Genomic DNA, 8,263 nt, shown 5'->3' with positions numbered 1-8,263 from the left:
TATCATGCACAAGTCTCTCACTAATTCTAATAAATAAAAAATTAATACCATTATTATTATAATGATATTTACTAACCTGTCATTACTAATATTTATCAAAAATACATTCTGGTTGTTGAAGTCATTTTTACTTATATCAGTATGTAAATATTGTTAACAGTCAGAGTGCATTAAGCAGAAATATTCTTAAATATGCTATAAAATACAAGATATACATATGGTACATATCATATAAAACCTATAACTTGAAACCTCTTGCTTTTATCCCAACATTTTAAAATTAAAATATGGAAAACAAAAACAGTGTTCACCTTACAATAACTCAGTTATAACAAATAAGCATATGGCCACGATATATATAACAACTTTTTTAGTTATTGTTATTTATGTTAAAGTTATCAAGTTAAAGTTTTATAATTAAAGTTTGAATGCAAAAGTTTATTTCAATAAAACTTTTATCAGTATTGTAAACATAAGTCAAATAATATAAGTATTCACAAGTTTAAGTATTGTAAGTATAAGTTATTAGTAATAATAATAATTTATATTTAAATTAATATATAATTATATATATTATTTTATATATAATAGTTATATTATCTATTACATATAATATATCAGTAACATTATTTATAATAATATAAAATTGTATATAATTATAAACAAATAACTTTTATATAAATGATATATAGCTTATACATAATAATACTATGTATATTATGATATTATTGTTAATATTACAAGCGTACAATTTTAAATCAAAGTCAAAAAATACCAATGATTAAAAAATGAGGTAGAGGCATAACAATAAAGTTACCATTTATATGTAAACACTTAATAGTTATATCTCAGGTTGGGTAAACTTCGTTAACATCAGTCATTCTGCTTGCATAAAATGAAGAAAAAGTCAATGGAAAAAAGTGGATCTATTAAAATCATTTAAAAGCTTTAAATTACCTAAACATAACCTATATATCACAAATGCATTCGCTTGTTTGCTCTTTTTAAATGTTTCTGACTAAACCAAAGTTTTGATTCAACTCAACCAGTTATTACCATCACTAGCAGAAATAAAACTTTATATTTTGATCGTTTTAAAAATGCAAACAGTGTCTCAATGGTATAGTTACATCATGTTTAATAGTTACTGGAACATATGTTAAAAATATATGTTAAACTTTGTTAATTTGTTTTAAAAAAATGTAAAAAAAAAGCTTTCATAATGGTAATAAAAGAAATTTTAAATCGTCTTTTTAATGGAATTTCACAGTGAAAATATACACCGAAAAAAAAAAAGTTTTTAATGTAAATATAATGTATACAAAAAATATAATGCATTAAAGTTAAATTTTTAAATTTTTTTCACGCACAGTACGAATTATAAATAGCAACTATTAAGTAAGTTTTGTTACGATATATTTAATTAGGTTCGGTGTCTTTAAAGCGAAATTTTTAAGAGCGAAAATTTTAAAAGCGAAGGTCGGGAAAGCGAAAAAGTTGAATAAGATGGGTTAAGCGAGATAAAAAATAGGATGGCGAATAGGATGGGTTAAGCGAGATAAAAAATTTAATAACATTGGTAACATTTTTATATAAATGAGTTAACATTTAAAAAGAAAAACGCAATTGACTATTTATATTAAAATTGCTAATTTTCAAAGGTCATATTCGAGACAAGAATAAGTGGACAGAAGACTAGGTATTTTTATAGAATTAGAGAAATCAATTAAAAGCATCGAACTCTCCATGGGGCTTCGACTAATTTAAGTTTTAGCATTACTTAGGAGAGGAATAATTATTAATAAAGACTGGATTTTTTTTTTTTTGATTTGTGTCATCTTTAAGATGTTACAATTGAAGTGAGTCAATTTCATAAATTAGTTCATGAAGTTTATACTTTATAGAAGATAGAGTAAGGCGAAATTGAATTGTTTAGAATTTTGCTCCAAAACAAAGTGTAAAAGTTGAGATACCAATGATAAGAGGTGAAGTTTTTAGTTGTCTCCACAGAAAAAGTTTAGTTCTCTTATATGTGCCATCATATCGACAAAATGACTTTTATATGTTGTATTTATAAAGCCTGATTTTTGACTTATAATCTATAAGTCAAAAATCACTATATAAGACTCTATAATTTAGAGACTTATATTGTAACTGTTATCTATGGCGTTATCTTGATCAATGTTGTTACACTTGAAATATGTTGCTGCACCTTTTAGGTATTTTGTTTGGCTACTATTTTATTATGACGTTGTTTTGATTTGATTTTTTCCTTAAACAGAAAGCTGCACAGTGTCTTTTTTTTCCCAGGTATTCAATTTCAGCAATATTTTTGTGTCAAAATTATTTATAATTCATTTTACAGGAGGTAGTGTAAGATTATTTTATTTTTGACTACTTTCTTATTTTGCATTGTGGTTGTTTTTATCTTTTAGAACTCTTATGATTTAATTAATAACTGAGTGGATTCTTCTTGATTGATGCCTAAAAGATTTTTTGAAGGCAGTTCTGCATTATGAATTTTATTGTAGTATAAAAACATGCCAATAATCCAAAAATTATTTTGCGTAATGTTTTTTTGGATCGTTTGCATGTAAAATTAAAAATTCAGTGATTAATTGTAAAAAAAATTCTGCTTAAAGGAAAAAGGCAATTAAGTTATTGCTTGGCTAATTAGTTTAACAAGGCAATTAAATTATTGCTTGGCTAATTAGTTTAACAAGTTTCAATTGTGATGATTGACTGGTGAGAAACTTATTTACTTTTTATGCTTTAACTAAATGATTTGTTATTGTTAATAGTTATGTTATGAATTGTTTGTGACCTAAGTAAAGTAAAGTTTTTATTTCTTCATTTGCATTACTTAGCATAAATATTTAATAATTTTTCTACAGATTGGTTAGTATTAGCCTTTATTATCTTATTTGTTTGATGTTCAGTATACTGTTATATGTTTTTGAACTAGATAAAATAGTTTTTAAAACATAAATTACTGCAGGCTATAGATTAATCTTATTTTAGTTTGCTTCTTTGGAAATTTTATATCATTTACTTAGTTTATTGTATTGCTAATTTTTTTATTACTAAAAAAAGAACTTTTTTTACAAAAAAAAAAGTGTAAAATGCATAACATCCCAGCTAATACAATATGTTGGGCTAACATTGGAAATGTTTTTATTTTTTTAACATCTTTATTTCCAACAAGGCTGCAAGCAACTACTGTTACAGAAAAGATGAAATTTATAGAGCAAGATAATGAATAACAGAAAAATTAATAGTTTGTGAATTATATGAATCAGGAAAACAAGATAAAGCAAGTGAAAAAAAAAGTTTAAGGAAAAAAACTAGACAAATAAGAATTTTGGGAGGACTTAGGAACAGTCATAGTAAAACAATTAGACTTTATTGAATGATGAGTAACACAAGAATGAATTTTAGTAGATGGCACAAGTGGCACTAGCTCTATAGAGCAGTGTTTATTGTAGTTTTTATAAAAAATAGAAAGAGAAGCAACATTACGGTAATGCTATAATGGTTGGAGGTTGGCTGCAAATGCAGCTCCTTGTTTGCTGCAAGAGCAAGTCAAGGTGCAAAAACAATTCATTTTTATAACTTGTCTAAAAGAGAAAGGGCATCACTAAGCTTTCTAAACTTATGTAACTTATGTAAGCTTTCTAAACTTATGTAAACTTTCTAAACCTTTTTTTTTTAAAAAAAGGTTCATAAGTTTAGAAGCTTTAATACAATATTTAATAATAAAAGTTTTGACACTTCTGTTCTGAACAAGAATAATTTATTAAACATCATATGAATTAAAATATCAACTATTTTTTAACCTCTTATTCTTTACATAAAAATTGGCTTAAATGTAGAAATAAACACAGACAAATAATGACAGTGCTTTAGCTCATTCACCTAATTAAAAGACTCATAAAACCATATTGCATATTCAAAGCGCATTATTACTGAGCGCAAGGAATCTCAAAATTAGGCGCAAAATAAAGCAGATTTACTTAAGAGCATCAAAATCTATCAACATTTGCCGAAAATCTACCCTTAAAAAAAACATATTACTTCAAAAACATACATCTACAATATTTTTGTAAAAAATCAGCACAGAACAATATGTAACCCAACCAATTCGCAAATGTATCAAATAGCAAGAAAAAATATTAACTTTAGGACTAAAATAGTCAGTGCATACACTAGTTTAAAAATAATTTAATAAAGAGAACATTATTTCTTATAACAGATCATAAGCATAAGCATAAGTGATCAACTTGATAAATATAATCTGATTAAAGTTTGCCTTAATTTACATAAATAGGAGTATTTGTAGATATTATTATCTACTAGTTAATAATTTATATTAAAAACTAACCTTCATATGTCTCTTTTTTAAATATGTTGTGTTGATTTATTTGCCCTGGCTTTTAGTTTATGACTAAAAATTTAAACATCAATTATTGACGTTAAACTATCTAATCATTTCTAAAAGCATCAACGGTAAACAGCCTGACTCACCATACCTAGTCAAAGTAAAAGCACATTATTAATTTGCATCTTTTTAATTTTAAGAATAATTTTTATTTAAACAAAGAAACAATCTTTTGCTTGAAATGTAATGTATAAATATCAAAAAAGAAATTAAAATATATTAAAGAAATTAAAATATCAATAAGAAATTATGCAAGTCTATTTTTTATCAGATAACTTGTAGTGCAAAAATAATTTTTATGGAAAATTTTATACCATTTTGTCGCACTGTAACTATTACTCTCAGCTAAAATACCGAATAAATAAATAATTCTAAACTATATACAATAAGTTTTTTTTTATTTATTTAATCTAATAAACTCTAACTACAACTATAACTCTCAGCTAGAATACCAAATATATAAATAATTCTCAACGAAAACTAATAAATAAAAAATTATAAACAATTAAAAAAAAAAAAAATTCAAACGTCAAATAATCTATAATATAACATTGAAATAATAACAAAATCACAAAAAATTATCCCAATAATAAGATTTTTGTTGTTGTTGCTGAATTATCACGATACTCGATTTCCCGATTTTCGCTTTTAAACTTTTCGCTTTAACGTTCTTTTGCTTTAAAACTTTTCACTCTTACGCTCTTTTGCTTGAAAACGTTTTGCTCTTATGTTCTTTTGCTTTTAAAATTTTTGCTCTGACGTCCCACTACCTTTAATTATCAGTTTAAACCTTTTGCAAACGTTATGGGAAACCCGTCAAATCCCCACATCCTTCGGCCCTGATAAAAACCAGATAAAACCCAATCAAGCATATTAGCTTGATTTATTTTTACCATATGGGGCCCATCTAGAAACCAAAACTTTTTACCGTTAAAATCTCGTGCCCATAAGCCCAGACAAAAATAAAACACACACTAACTGGATAAAATCGTACAAATTAAATGCGCCCACAAAGTTAAAATTTTTAAACCAATATTGGTTTTTGATGAAAAGTATATGAGTTTTATACTTTTTTTATCAAATACATACTAAAAGTTATGTTATAATATAATATATACGAGTTTTAACTTAAGTTGGTCAAATTTCACCTAGAAATCATTATTTTGTGAGGAACTTATTTATTATATAAAACTTGATAGGAAAAATGTAACATGTTTCTTAGAAATTCTAAAAGAAATTTTAAAAATTCATTAATAATTTTTGTATTTTGAATTTTGAAGATAATCAACTTTTTTAATCGCGTCATTCATATAATCATTGCGATGGTGATTATAACGATAGTATTTAAATTACAAAAGTTACAACAAATTTGTTTTTTATGTTTTTACTTAATTTTTGATTATGTTTTCTTGATTTTTTTGATTTCTTTTTGTTTAAAATGCAAGTAAATGGTGTTATAGAAAACCATAAATTTTAAATTAGATCATCTCTTTTTATAAAATTGAAATTATGACCAATAAAATTTATTATAATCAAGTTGAACTGGAAAAGTTACCATACACAATTTGCAAAACAATTTTGGAATATTGCTTATTAATATTTTTAATTGCTTTCGAGAAATGTGAAAATTTTTGAGTTCATTGTTATTGTATTAATTTTATTTATACTTTGTATTTTGTACTTCGTTCAATTTTCTCTAGTTTTGAATGCCGGGGTAGCGTTTTTAAATTACTGCATTAAATGTTTACTGAGCAGAAACTTTCAACCATCTAATATTCTTTTGCGGTAAAATATCACGTTAAAATATTGCTGAGACAGTAATATTTTAACGTTATAATTTTAATGCGCTCGTTATAATTTTACTATCATCAAGTAAAACGATTTTTCTTTGCTGTGCGGCAAAATCTAATCTAAGAATAAATTAAATAACCAAGCAATCCATAAAATCACTTCTACAGAGTTTTATTACAAACAAGTTTATTTGAGTTCTTTTGAGTTGCGAAGAATATGCAAACTTGAGCAAATTAATCTTTTTTTTATAACAAACAACATGTAAAACAACTGATATACAAACATCATATTAGCTCAGTATAAGCATCATTTGATTTATGAAGTTTTTACTGACGAAACAACATTATAATTATTGTTTTTATTTTCTAAAAGAGCCTTATGAGTTGTTTGTTTGTCGAGTTTAATTTATGCTGGATATTTCAGTCATGCTAGTTTTTGTCCAGTGAAGGACCACACAGCAATATCAATTCCAATAAGATTTACAGTACCAAGGATCTCAACATCTGTAGCCCATATACAATCTGTTGCAATACCACTTTTGGTAATATATTTTTCCACATCATCATCAAAATATCCTGATAAGAGAATGAAACAAGGTTTTGATACCAGGTGCTTAACAACAACATCGCGAACATGTATATGTTGACACTCAGAACCTATTAGCAAAAACGAAATTGCTCGAAAAAAGCAATTGCCATCAGCTTTGCAAACATGTATTTTTGAAGGTATACCATTTTCTTCTCTATCAATAATATCTGGCATTGTAAATATTTTGAGTTCTTGTTCTTCAGCTATTTTTTGACGAATTTCTTTTGAGGAATGTTTCATTAATTTGGGATTATGTTGACATTTATCTTGAACATTACACTCAGAAATTAAATTACACAAATTTAAATTACACAAACTTAAATTGCTTTTTTCTTCGACAAATGGTTTAATATGGTATTGAGAGTATTTCTTTTTTAATGTGTTGTTACTCTTTCTTAATAAACATGTTGAGTTTGACAAAATATCAAGTACCTCATATTGACCATGCCACAAGAAAGTCATTTTTTCACCTTTTCTATTTTCTCTTTTAAGTTTTCTAAATAGTATTTTTGACCAACAGAATATTTTGATGATGTCGCGTGGTTTATGTCATAGTCTATTTTTTGTTTCTTTTGTGCACAAACAATATTGGTCATAGCTTTTTCTTCAAGTCCTCTTTTCATATGTAAAGCTTTCTCTAAAACCTCTTTATTATATACAGGACTGCAGTTGTCCCCATTGAGTACATCTGTGTACTTTACATCAATTGGAAGACAGGGTTGTCATTTAATACATAAGGTAAAATGGTAAATAATCCATTGAATCGTGCACTTTAACACGAAAAGCAGAAAGGATTCCATTGAAAACTGAGGCCTAAACTTTTACATTTTCATTTAATACCTAAATAATTGCTTTCCTAATTTTCTGATTCTGTCTCTCCACAAGGCTTTTGGATGGTAAGCAGCGGTTACACGCTGCTGAACGCTTGTCATATTATGTAGTGCAATGGATACTGAATTTACAAATTCACGACCTTGATCATTAACTTGTATTTGAAAACAACCATGCCTGCAAATAACTCTGTAGAGAAAGGCTGCTACTGATTCTGCTGTTTTGTCAATAAGAGGTTTAGCCTCAGTCCACTTAGAAAAATAATGTATAAGGACAATTACATAATCAAATCCATTTGATTCAGGGTAAATTAATTGAATCTGCACCAACTTGTTTCATAACTTGTTGTTCTACTTTAACAGGTTTTAAAGCAGGAGATGCTTTTAAGTATCTGTTAGAGGTTTTTTGGCGTCATTTGCATTGAGCTACATGTTTGGTGATATCCTCCACTATTGAATTTCAAAAAAATCCAAAAAGAAGAAATTTGTTTTCTCACAGCATTAATGCCAAAGTGGCTAGCTAATACAACAACCTTCTCAGAAGTTCCAAGACCTTCATGGACTTCTTTAACAATATGTAATTGTTCTTTTCGATCTATAACTACAATAAAAAAAA

This window comes from Hydra vulgaris, chromosome 13 (assembly GCF_038396675.1).
Source record: "Hydra vulgaris chromosome 13, alternate assembly HydraT2T_AEP".
Lineage (NCBI taxonomy): Eukaryota > Metazoa > Cnidaria > Hydrozoa > Anthoathecata > Hydridae > Hydra > Hydra vulgaris.
The sequence above is the reverse complement of the archived record's forward strand: the minus strand, read 5'-3'. Positions refer to the sequence as shown.